This window comes from Spermophilus citellus, assembly GCF_964194105.1.
Source record: "Spermophilus citellus genome assembly, chromosome: 13".
Classification (NCBI taxonomy): Eukaryota; Metazoa; Chordata; class Mammalia; order Rodentia; family Sciuridae; genus Spermophilus; species Spermophilus citellus.
In genome coordinates this window covers 76,741,952-76,755,311 of record NC_138193.1, presented here as the reverse complement: position 1 = coordinate 76,755,311, position 13,360 = coordinate 76,741,952, and the positions used below count along the sequence as shown (strand labels likewise).

The window sequence follows — 13,360 nt, the reverse complement described above, 5'->3', positions numbered from 1 at the left end:
AGAGCTTGCTTTCCCAAATTCAAATCTGATCCTGTTTATTCTCTCTTTAAATTTTGCCTCGGAATTCCTATTGTATTTAGAGCAAACACACACTCTTAGCATAATAAAGAATGGCTTCTGTGATCCCACCTGTCTGCCTCCCCAGCTGTGCCTGTCTTCCTTGGCAGGATCAGCCTCCCTGCCTTTGTACTCTCACTCTGTTCTGCCTGATCAGTTCATATCAACTGTCAAGATTCAGCTCAGAGGTCCACTCTTCTTAGAGGCTTTTTCAATTCCCTAGGGCCAGCAGCTTCAGTCCCCCACCACCATTATGGGTAGTTACCGCCACCACTCCTGCCAGTCTTGATTAGGCATCTGGGTTTGAGTCCCACAGACGCCTGGGATGGGCTTTATCACATTAACAGCATTGAGAATGGCCTCTACTAGAAGGAGAATGCCTTGCGGTAGTGGCTTGTGACTGTTTGACTTGTAGCGGTGTGTAGTGTAGTTTCTAAAGTGTTTGGTTATTGTTGAGCGGATGTATGCATGCACGAGTTTTTTTTCTTTTGTTTTTTTTTTTTTAGGCCAGAAATTTTTTCTCTTTTTTAGACCAAAAGTCCCTGGCTCTTATTTATTTATTTTTCCTTTCCTTTTTTTTTTTTTTTAGTTGTTGATGACCTTTCTTTATTTTTATGAGGTACTGAGGATCAAATTCAGTGCCTCATGTGCCAGGCAAGTGCTCTACTACTGAGCCACAACCTCAGCCCCATGCATGAGTTTTAATTCACACACACTTGTGCACACAGTGTGATCACACACACTAATATATAGATCCCTGTGGGAACCTTATTTTAGGTCTTACTGAGACTGTTTACAAAGTGCATAATAGGTGCTTAGTGAATTTCTGTTGAGTCAAAGAAAGAATGAATGCCGGGCTGGGGATGTGGCTCAAGCGGTAGCGTGCTCGCCTGGCATGCGCATGTCACTGGGTTCAATCCTCAGCACTACATACAAATAAAGATGTTGTGTCCACCGAAAACTAAAAAAAGAAATATTAAAAAAAAAAAAAGAATGAATGCAACTACACACAAACTATGGAAAATTTATCCCAAAATATATTCAGAAGAGAGGCATAATGTAGCTTTGCTTCTGCTTAACTGAAATAGGAAGAATATGGGGCTGGAAAATAAAATCTTATTTTATTTATCTTCTCAGCTCTGTTACCATGAGCAAATAATTTTGTCTTTCTAAACTTCTGTTTCCTCATCTGTCAAATGAAATGCTAGAAAAGATAATACTTAGTGCCTGATGAACAGTTTCTAAAGTCATTCATTATTAGGGCTAAAGATAGATGACCGGCTGCTTTCCATTAAGGGGAATGAATTTGGAGCTGTTATTTTTTTAATCTCATCACGTGACAAGTCCGAGTGGAGTCCTAAGATGGACCGGCATTTGCCTAAATTGGGGCAGGAGGCCAAGTCGTAAATCAAACACAGAGCCAGAGGCAGGGCCAGGATGCAATGCCCTGAGTAGAGTGGAGACAGCAGTCAGTGTCCCACCGCAGTCTGAGGTCAAAGCTGGCCTGAGGTCATCAGGAAAGAAGCGTGGAAGGGGGCTGGGTGGTTTGCTTTTAGGATACACTGAAAATTTGTCCTGCTCTCAGGAAAGTCTCTGGGAAACCCCTACCAGCTGCCTCAAGTTCTCTGGAGGCTGGTAAAGGAAAAGGTATTTAGACTTAGGCCTCCAGAGCATCTGGGGAGGCCTGGAGGAGGTTAATTTGGGGTTAATAGGAAGGAGAAAAGTTTAATCTTGTCCAAATGAGAATGAAATGAACTAACTTATAACACAATGAGGTCTCTATCACTTGAAGAGTGTAGTGTATGCAGCCGCTGAATAAATCCTCAGCCAGGGATATTGCATTAAAAATTTGTGAATTATGAAGGTTGAAACTAAATGATGTTAAAAGTTATTTTTCTCATTCCAAGAGAACCTTTTCTTCTCATATTCTCAGTGAATCTCATCTAAGTAAACACTCAGCTTTATTTTATTTATTATGGGTAGTGTGGATTGAACCCAGAGATGCTTAACCATTGAGCCACATGCTCATCCCTTTTTATTTTTTTATTTTGAGACAGGGGCTTGCTAAGTTGCTTAGGACCTTGCTAAATTGCTGAGGCTATCTTCAAACCTGTGATCCTCCTGCCTCAGCCTCCTCAATCCCTGGGATTACAGGAGCATCCCACTGTGCCCCGCGTACTTTCAGGTCTTGGTGTTTGAATGGTGTTTGAATGTTTCTTGAATTGGACCTTGTGTGCCAGGATGTGGCCTGACCAGCACCCCTCGAGGGACATTACACAGTTTGTACAGGTGGTGGGCCTGTTACTTCCTCATCTGCCTCTTGCTCTGAGCTGAGCTGTATAAGCAAAGAGCAACGAGTGTGGCTGTTTCTGGTATCTCAGGTGCTGGAAAACTTTGGTTTCTTTCATTCAGCTTTGTCTTCTGGACCCTCTGGGGTAAATTAACCTAGACATTGACTCTCAGGCTTGGGAGACCCTTTCTATACAGGGAACTTCACTAGCATGTCAGCTGGGCTTTTTTTTTTTTTCTCCCTGGTACTGAGATTGAACCAGGGATGCTTTACCAGCTTTACAACTGAACTACATCCCAGCTTTTTAAAAAATTTTTTAAACAATTTTATTTTTATTTTGAGACAGGGTCTCACTATGTTGCTTAGGGCCTTGCTAAGTTGCTGAGGCTTCCCTTGAACTTGCAGTCCTCCTGCCTGAGCTTCCCAAGTTGCTAGAATTACAGGCATGGTCAATATGCCCAGCTTCAGCCTGGCATTCTCCAGAACCTCATACTTTACCCCAAATACCTGCTTTCCCTCTTTCCTTTCTTTTTTCCCTTTCATTTTTCTTTGTCATCTCCTCTTTCTAACTCTCTGTGCCCACTAAATACTGTGCAGTGTTTTTCTATTCAAATTCTTTGCCCTCCTGGTATCCTGGTGAATAGGAATGTGGGTGGCTTGTAAGCTCTATTATGCACATAAAGCAAAATGCCCTGGGTGGTTAAGTGATGCGGTTAATTCATTGGCAGATCAAGGAGGTCAGGACCCAGGTTTCCTGACTTCTCTCCCAGCCTCTGTCCTTTGGATCACACTGCATTTGCTAACAGCACTGGAGTCACAAAGAGCATCAATTTTATTCTCTGTGTGTGGTCATTGTACCAAAAGAATTTGCCCGGGAAGCAATCCCAGGCCTCCAGAGACTCAGAGTCTGAGACCACACTAAAGACCATGAACAAGAGTAGCAAGAGCAATAGAAACTTACCTAGTGCTTCATAGTTTTCAAAGAAACTTTCGCGTCCATCCCCGTGTATGATGCTCCCCATAGTCCTTTGATGTGGAAGAGCACATTGGAGCTTCATTTTGCAGGCGAAGTGTGGAGTGCAGGCCTCTGGTGGGTGAAGGAGGTCCTGAACAGAGTTGCTGGCTTCTCATCCCCAAACCTGCCCTGTGCCCAAGTTCAGAAAAACCAGGAAATGGGAATGAACTGTTTCTATCTAGTGTCAAAGATAAGGGAGGCAGACCTTGGGGTCTGAGTTTGGCAGTTGGCAGCTGAGTGCAGTGTTTGGAAATAGGATATAGGTCAGGGATGAGGAAGGGTGGTGAGGCAGGTTCTAGTCCTTGGGATCAGGCCAGCTCCACATGGATGGGTTGGAACAATATTAGTATGGATGGGAGACGAGAATGAAGGCTTTGGAGGTAGGGTCCCCTAGTGAGGTGGCCCTGGGTCTAGTAGAGATTACCTGGGGATTCTGAAGTGAGAGGAAAGACCTGCTTTCATCAGATGGGAGTCTTCCTATAATCTTAGTTTATTTGGGCATTTATTTAACTAAACCACAGGAATACATACATACTAATATCCTCCATTTTGTGGATCAGGAAACTGAGGCTAAAAAGGATAATTGGTTTGCCCTAAGTCCCATAGTTAGGAGTTAAGCCAAGTACAGAATCCATGCTTTCTGAGTCCTTTCACTGGTGCTTGCCGCAGTCTGGCTGGGCACAATTCAGGAGCCACTTGTCAAAAGAAACTAACTTTATTTTTAGAACTACACACACCAAACAAAACAGCTCCTCAGGAAAAAACCATCAGAGCCCAACTGCCACCACCGGCTTCCCACAAGCCTCTCTCCCCAACACCAGCCTCTCCACCTCCCACAATCCTCCTGCTCTTGAGGCCGATTGGCTGGGTCGTGTGGGCGGAGCCAAAGAAGTCCCCCAGTGAGCAGCTCCGTGGTCTGAAAGGGCAGGGAAACAGCCCAATGAGCATCACCGCAGAGGAGCCAATCAGCTAGATGTTGCTGGGGCCTCCGTGAGCCAATCATCAGCGGGCAGCTGGAAGTTTGCTGGGGCCCCTTTGGCTGTGGCTCTCAACAGTGCTTGTAGCCGCTGTCCACTTGGTAAGCAGCTGCAAATGTTCCCCATGTATGCCTAGAGAAGAAGTAGATAAAACTCCTTCAAAAGTATGGCTCAAGGTTTCGCTTTATCTTTAAAGGCTGAAAAACCTAAATGCAGAGTTGAACAACTTCTTGAGTCCTTCTTGTTGAACTTCCAAGTGGTTGGTTTTCTCTAAGTCAATCAGGAGGAAGTTGTCGTCTCAGACTTGGAATTAACATCCACGCTCTGGTGCGGCCCGATCCTTGCTGGGCACCCTAGATATGTGGCCCAGTGAACAGCACAGTGGAGAGAATAGGTTGAGCTCTACACTGGGGTTTCCTGGGGGAAGTGGTTATGGGTAGGAGGTCTGAGGACGTAGTATAACCAAGCTGGGGGCCCTCCTGTAAAGGAAGGATGCTGTCCTAAAGCCCCCAGGGTGTAGCTATGTAATTCAACTCAGTCCACTTTTCCTCCCTCCAAGGCCTGAACCATGGCCAAGGGCCAGGTCCATCTAAGCCTTGCCCCTGCCCCTATGTTAAGTGAGTAAGGCTCTACTGCCCCTGAGCCCTGGTAATTGGGCCCAACAAACTGAGCAAGGATGCTCAATGAGGAATCTCATCATGTCAGCTCAGCCTGTTGCCCTGCTTGTCTTCCTAACTAGGCACCTTCCCCTACAGGTGGTGGAGCCTCTGCTTCCCGATGGCTGCCTGCCTGGTTGTGCTTTGGTGGAGATCCTGAGCTGCATGGTGGTGAATCTTTCCCTGTCAGATGTACATTTTAACACACACACACATCCTAAAACCTCAATGTTCTCCTGGTTCTGTGGTTAACTGGGCTCAGCTGGGAGGGTCTTGCTTTGAACTTCTCATGCTGTTGCAGTTAGATGGTGACAGGGATCAGAATCACTGAAGGCTCAACTGGCTGGTTGTCCACAATGCTGCCCTATGTGGCTGTTCCATGTGGCTTCTCTGCCTGGCAGAATAGCTTGGCCTTCTTCAGGGATTCTCAGGGCTCCAATTAGCAGGCAAGGGAGGTCTCTGGGTTAGTTGATGCTTTTGCCCCTAATTGGTATTGTTGCTTCTGCCACGTTGTGTTGGTCAGAGTTGACAAAATCTACCTAGATTCAAGGAGAGGAGAAACAGGATCCCTTCTTGATGGGAGGGGGGCAAGGTGATATTGTGGCCTGGCATCTTTGGAAAGCCTCTGGCCTGCAGTGTGGTTGCAGGAGTCTTGAGGAGTTTAGGCAGGAAGCAGACTTCTGGGAGGCACCCACTTCTCTGTGGACCCCATCTTGGGAGAATGAATCCTCATGGATTGTGGGAGTTTGAAGGGACCTTGGAAACCACTTGTTAGCAGTGACTTGTTTGAACTTCTAGAGCCAGGGAGAAGCAGAGCTGGAACAAAGCTTCCACATACTGGGCTACGACTCCAGCTCCAAGACCTGACATACATCTGTGTGCTTATCACAGTGGAGAGGGGAATATGGGAAGAGGGCCCCTGTGTGTGGGGGGTGGTGGGTGAAGGTGTGTAGCATAGAGTGGTCAGCACCTCAGACTGGGCAAGCTCCTTGCTGTGATAGATCTGTTGGAGCTGTGGGCCATGCTGGGCAGGGCTGTGTCCAGGGTGGAATCAGGGTGACTTTAGAACAGACTTCCTGAGCAGGTTGGGAGTTTTCTAGAGTCCAGAGGAAGGGGTCGTCAGTCTGCCACATGTTCAAGCATCTGTGACTGAGAATCCAAGCAACAGCTGTGTGTTTAAATATAAGCTAACCCTGAGGGTGCTAGGTGGCAAATCCAACCATTGGTGCCCACTTACATGGTTCCAATCAGACTTTTCTTTATGTGCAAAATTCTTTTGAAGCCTTTGGTGGCCCCCGAGATGCAATAAAATTCACAAGTATTTTGCGAGCACTCCCTGAGGACTTAGAGATATGAATATTATTTTTTGTGTGCTCATGTCTGCATTTGAGACCAAGACATTAAGTAAATGCTGACCTTTCATAACCTTAATCAGTGATTTTTAAAAAATCTCTCCTAATTTTGGGATTGCTCAAGTTGTTAAGTATTTATACACATATACATTCATGAAAGTCCATGGGGCTGGAGAGGATAGAAGCAAACCTGCTCCTGTCCCTTGCAATTCAGTAGCTTCAGCCTTTGTAGCTACAGTGATGTAGGCATTTCCCAGTGACCTTTGTGGTCAATAGCATCCAGGACTGGCCATGGATATACCAAAGTACATTTGATGTGGGGGCATGTGTGTAGCCCTGATCACCTCCCGGGTTGTCTCTGTTGGCTTGTGGCCCAGTTCAGACAGCCAGAGAGGAGACCTGCCCTAGTGATGACAAATGTGTGCATGAGTGGGTATTTTGTGTCTGCTCACTGGGGTGAATAAAGCCAGGTGGGAGAACTTCTTTTACACCAGCGTTAAGTGGCACGTGACCCAAATCAATAGAAAACACGAGCAGTGTTTCAATCCTGAACGCCTGATTTGCTGCCCATGTCTCTCCACTGGAGCAGATGTTCATTTCCTCCCTCTGAAGCTGTCCCTACCCTTGAGCCATGTTGCCTGGGTTGCTGGCCACTCTGGGTCTCCCAGTGAATATTAGCAGGGTACGTTTTCTCTCTCATTTATTGTTTTCTTTAGTCTTTCCGACCAGGTTATACACACTGTAGAAGCAGGAACCTATAGTAATAAGTCTGTTTATGATCACTCCCACGCACTGCCATTTCACAGATGTTGCTTTATTTAGTATGTGCAAGAACCCATTAAGGTAAACTATCAGTCTGTGTGGACTACTGTAACAAAATACCTTAGACTGGCCAGCTCAGGAACAACAGACATTTATTGCTCATAGTTGTGGAGGTTGGGAATTTCAAGGTCAAAGTGACTGTAGACTTGATGTCTGGTGAGGGCCTGCTCTGCTTCATAAATGATACCTTCTTAATGGTGTCCTCCCACAATAGGAATGAACAAGCTCTGTAGGGCCTCTTATAAGGGCACAATCCCAATCAGGTCAGAAGGTCTGTTCCTACTGACCACAGCTTGTCTGGTGTATGGGAAGGAATTTAGTTTAGAGCATTAAATATTTCTTTTGGGCTATTGAGCAACTTGCCTTCCTTCAAACACTAAAGGTTATTACATGATAATTAAGATAAATTATTTGACCAATTTTCATAGCAAAATGTTTGAATTTGGTGATCCCTCCCCGCGCCCCCTACTAAATATTTAAGTCCAGAGAGAGAGAGATCCTCTTTAAAGTTTTTAAACTTCCAAGACTTTCTGCTTATCTTCAGGAGGAGCAGTTGGGCCTCCTGGGAGAAGGAAGGAGATTCACATGTTTAAGTTGTGTGATCTGAGCCAGGCTACCATCAGCTAACTTTATCTCACATCATTTTGATGGTTTCCTTGGAGAATTCAGAATAAAATTCCTGGAACCACCTCTAGTAACCACAGCCCATCTCTCCAGGGCCATTGTGGGGATAATGCCTTCTCTCATTTCTCTCTGAGTGCCTTGCTCTTTCCACTGAGGAACCCACGGAACACAAATGCCAGAAGCCGGCTCTGAAAGCAGACCTTGTTTGCAGGCCCTCACTGGAACGAAGGCTTGCTTGTCTGCCTCCTTCCAGCCAGGAGTGGGCTGAATTTTCTGGAGAGTGGGAAGCCCTGGGGTCCTTTCTGTGCTGCCTCTGAAACCAGAAGGTAGGTAGGGTATGAAGGGCTGCCAGAGACCAGTCCACCCAGGAAACAAGACAGTATCACACTGCAAAAACCCAGAGTCTGGGTGGTGACGTGGGTGGGCAGCAGCCTGGCCTCCATGTAGGGTGAGTGGGCAACATGTTCCCTTTCTTCCAGATTGGCAGCCTGGCTCAACAGCTGAAATTGACCCCGACTCTTGTCTTTACCAACCAAATCCCTAAACTCCAGTCTTCCTGTCTGTATTGTTCCTGTCCTCTGCATTCCTTCAGTACCCTAGGAAGAAGCTCTTTCCTGCTATGGGGTCTCTGTCTCCTGGGTTTACTTTGGGCTTCCTGGGTGTGTCACTCCTTTTCATTTCCTCCTTCTATAAATTGGCTCAGCCCTCAGCTCTGAGGCCCTATGGCTTTTCTTTCTCTCTTGCATTCAGCTCTGACTTAGCCCAGAAAGACCCCTGACTCTCTCTGCTAGCCCCTGGTTCCTCTTAAACGTTCCTTTGTCTTGTGTCTGTTCTAGGGCTCTGCTGTTCTGAGTGCCAGATTCCACCTGCCCCCTTTCCTTTAAATCCTTTGAGTCCTCTTTTAAAATATCCCTTTATCCTCTTGTCCTATGCTGATTTCTGCCCTGGTTGTTAGTGTGGTGTTGCGGAAAGATCATGAGATTTGGGATTTGAGACAGGGACCAATTCTGACAGAACCATTTTCTGGTTGTGTGATCCGAGGCACATTGCCAAACCGAGGTTTCCAAAGCATTGTCTGCAAAGTAGACCAGTGCAGAAGGCTGCACCTCAGGCCTGCCACATTCCCAGCTCCCTGACCCTAGAGCAGGTTTCTCAGCATAAGCACTACTGATGTTTCCAGAGGAATAATTCTTTGCCCTGTGTGTCCAATGCACTCACTATAGGATGTTAGCAGCATCTCTGGCCTCTGTCTACAAGATGCCAGTAGCATCCCACACACATGGCTATGACAACCCAAAGTGTCTCTAGGCACTTCCATATGTCCCCTGGAAAGCAAATCGCTCCTGTTGAGAACCACTGGTAGAGAGTGATGTTAAGTCTTGGTTTGTGGGTGACAAGCATGGACCCAGGTTTTCAGGTTATAACCTTAAAGTAAGTCATCAGCTGCATGTGTGAAGGGCCATGTCACTTTTAATCTTTCTTTCCTGATTATTTTTGATGTCTCCAGCTGCTGTGCTGACTTGGTTATTAACTAGTGCTTTTCGTATCACAACCCAGTTCAGCACATGCCAGGATTGCACTTTGATTTTCTCTTGCTGGAAAATGAGAGACCTTTCAGGGTCAAACACAAGCCCTGGGACTCTCGCTGGCCACCTCTCAAGCTTGGTATTGCCTGCTGCTCAGGCCCTGGCCTTGGAGCTATGATGATGCAGATTTGGAAACCTCATGCTTGTAAGCATTATGTTGCCATTTTTAGGGGGAACCTACTATGTGGCAAGTTACTTATTTGGCCCTTATGAATTAGACTCTTTATTTTCACGTTATAGATTGAGGAAATGAAGGCCAAAAGACACTTAGCAACATGTCCTAGAAGTAGTGATTCCAGAAACCGGGATGAGAAGCCAGGTGACTTTGACATGACAGCCCGTAGCACTTGACCTCCATGCTCTTCTGCCTTTGTGGGTTGAGCCATTGCTATAACTAGAGGTCAGAAGCCCACGGAGCAGGGCTCTTCTTACTTGGGATTCAAATGCCTATCTTGCTACCCACAAGTCCTAGGGTGTGGTGTTGTGAATGAAGAGCAGAGCTGTAGGCCAGGCAGAGGCTGGTCGAGCCTTGGGTCCCAGCACTGGGTCCAGGTTAGGAAAGGCCCCCAGTTAATCTAACTTCCTGCTTCATAACTTGGATATAACTTGGTCATGCAGCCTGCCTGACAGACAGCCAAGAAGTCTGTGCCACTCACTTAAATGCGGATGAGAGGCTGACCCTAGCCTGGCCCTCTTTGCTCCCCTGCCTGGGCCTCCCCCATGAGGACTGCTGGTATACCAGGGAAACAGCCTGTGGCTGCTGCTAGTCCAGGGAGCTATGCTGAGAACCTGCCAACTCAAAGAAGCCACTAGGGGCCCCAGAGCCGATCCTCCAGGTCATAGAAAAGAAGCTGGCAACAGAATGAAAAGGCTGAGGCATCTGGATTTAAGGGTGGACTGTGTGTTCTCTGGTACCATGTTCCACAGTGTCGAGGCACACCTGCCATGTATGTTATGAGGACAGCTCCCTCCTCCTCCTCAAGGCTCCAGAGCACATTAGTGTCCTATAGGCTGTGCAGAGGGTAGCCATGAAGAGACCTGTTAATCTTTTAAACCAGGAATTCTCAATTGCATGTGACACTGGGTCTTTTTTCCCTACCCTATTAACTTCTCTCCATTTTGGAAGATGCTGTCTTCAAGGACTAGGTGACTTATAAACAAGAGATTCATTTCTCATGGTTCTAGAGCTGGGTGTCTGAGATCAGGGTGCCAAAATGGTCGAGTTTGGCCGAGATTGCAGATGGCCGACTTCTCATCTTTGGCTTGGTATCTGTTCATACTGTTGTCAGAGATAAACAGCGGGACCTTAAAATGCTGAGAATAGATTTCATTGGTGATAACTATTGCATTAGGGGAAAGATTCTAGCATGAACTGAACTTGATTTGTACAGAAATGACTGAGACTTCTGAAGGGAGATTGAGCCCTGTAGAGTCAGGAAGTGAAAAATTACACAACATGGGAAGGGCATTGGTCCGGGTGAAACCCATTTAAGTTTGCAAACTGGTGTTTATCAAAGTTGGCTTCTACCCTCCCATCAAGCCTGGAAAACGGGAACCCTACCTTCAGGTGTGGGCTGAAACAAACAGTAAACTCTTCAGGCAGCCTTGAATTTTGTCAAGCAGGCACTTTAAGGGAGGCCAGTGTCATCGGAGGGATGCAGCCTTAAACCATAAGAAGCCCTGTTTGTTCTCGTTCAAGTCTTTATAGGTCAGAGTCGACAGGCCTGTTTAAGAAGGAGACTCTGATCCTGGCTAGAATCTGGTCAAAGAGAGAACCTCTGTCATTACTCTCAAAATGTAGGAAATTAACAGATTATAAAATAAGCTTAAAGAAATAACCGGGACCCAAATTCAATGCCAGAAAAATGAAGGTTAACTGCCACAGGGGAGAGGCAGGGTGGGCAGCTGAGCTGGAATCAGAGCCGATAGTATTCGAAGGCATGGGGAGATTATGCTGTGGCTTAATATTTTACAAATGGTATTTCCTATTGCATAGCTTACCTAAATACCACAGGTTTGGATGGAATATTATGGACTGTACAACATAAGTGTTAATAGTATAGCTCATGTGGACTGATTACTTCTCCATGACCTAAAATGAAGTGAGGCTTTTCATTTTCCTTGACATCTTGTTTCCTTTCTGTTTCAAACATTTGCTTTTCCTTTTAAAGGGAAAACTTCTGTAGGAATGATATTTAAAACATTGTCATAGCATAGGAAACCTTGAAGAGAATTCTCCACAATGCATGTTTACACACTGGTCTGCCCTGACTTTGTTTCCACGATATGCATCCTCGGGGAGCTGTTTGGGTAACTGGATTGCACTCCTCCAACCACACAAAACAAGACTCGGGTTTTTCAAGTGTAGCTCCAGTCTAGTTGTATCGCTTTGGAGGAATCTGGCACTGTGGGGAATCTGAGAATTCCTTATTTGGGAAACAGCCAATGAAAACACACAGATACCAACATTAAGACAATTCTTTCTCTGGGTTATGCAGTACTGTTACAGAGCAAAAAGAGGCATAAAAGACTAAATTCGGTCTTCTGCAAAGGCTAGGATGTTCTTGGGAATCCAGATGTGTTCCTGAGGCTTGAGGAAAATTGAGCCCAACAGTGACAGTTGGGCTTGGGGCTGATACCAGGAGGAAACAGATAGGCATTGGTGATGACCTCCTGAGCTCCAACAAATACTTCCTCAGCCTCAGTCCTCCCTTAGCATCTGGCGGGTTACAAGAAGCCAGATGCTAGGGACACATTGGAGAGTGTTCTCCACAGACATATTGAAAGGGACAGTCATCAGCCGCAAATGGCCTGGAATGCTGCTTTGCCAACCCAACGCATCTGATCTGATTTCTTCAATCTGCAGGAGAAGGTAGAGCATCCTATGTACCTTTTTGGATGATTTCTTTCTTTTTTGGGGGGATGATTTCTGAAGAAAAGCAAAGGAAAACTTCAAAGAACAGCAAAATAGAGGGGGTTGGGGTGAAATGGGAAGAAGGACTTTTCAAGGAGTTAGACAGAGTTTGGAGAATTAGTATGCCAAGACACCTCCTACAGGAGAGGTGGCACCTACAGGTATTTGTTAGACAAGAGTTCTGAGAAATTGCTCATTATGAAAGATAGGATGGCAATTGACACAGTCAAGAAGGGACAGGAAGTAGGTCAGGCTGAGTTGTGAAAGTCATTCTCAGAAATGACCCAAATCCATGCTGGGCTATTGTTGTTCTTGAGCAGCTTTGGAGGAAAATGTTCCAGAGTCTGCCTTTCCCACAGCCTGATGCAGATGCATGTGGTGGACTTGGTGGAGAATCAGGCTCTTCCCAGGTGAGAATAATGTCCCTCCAGTTTAGAGAGCTCCTGGCTACCGGAAGTGATGGTTCTCCCTGGTGCTAGCTCTTTAGTTAGGGTGGTGGAAAGTATTTGGAAATGGCAAGACAATAAATGCCAGCAAATCACCTAGGCCTCAGGAAGCATTTGACTTTAGGATCAGACAGAACTGGTCACAGCCCAGGTCCTGTCTCTTACTGGCTGGGTGACTTTAGGTGAGTAGCTTAACCTCTCTGAACCTTATTTTTCTCTTTAACAAATGATGATGGCTGTCAGCGCGGGGCCCGACGGGGCCTGGAGGCGCGTGAGCAGGAAGGACCGAGGGCCGGAGCCGCCGCCCGCCCCGCTGCCGGTGCCAGGCTCTAGCCCAGTGGTTTCCAATCTTGAGGAGAGATCTCGGTGTCTTCTTGGGTCAGTGCATTTTAATAACAAAAAGAAACATCAGACAGAGGAACTGAAAGGAGCGGAAAACATGCTTGCAGAAGGACTTAAGAAAGAAGAGTACAGGGGGACTGAACCCAGGGCCTGGAACAGCTAGCCAAGTGCTCTACTACTGAGCTACATCTCCAGATCTTCGTCATTTTATTTCTTTTGAGACATGGTTTCACCAAATTGCCTAGGCTGGCGTTGAACTAGCTGTCCTCCTGTCCCATC

At 46.3% G+C, this 13,360-nt stretch overlaps 1 protein-coding gene across 3 annotated transcripts in view; it reads left to right on the top strand.

The window, feature by feature from the left end:
* Positions 1-13,360, top strand: part of STON1 (stonin 1) — a 51,322-nt gene that overhangs the window by 13,074 nt on the left and 24,888 nt on the right. The window contains exon 1 of one of the 3 annotated variants that reach the window (XM_081264465.1): positions 10,707-12,251. The exons of the other annotated variants lie outside the window; for them this stretch is intronic. The gene's annotated coding sequence lies outside the window, so the exon portion shown is untranslated. Of the gene's footprint in view, positions 1-10,706; positions 12,252-13,360 lie in introns of those variants that run through there. 3 annotated transcript variants of the gene reach the window in all.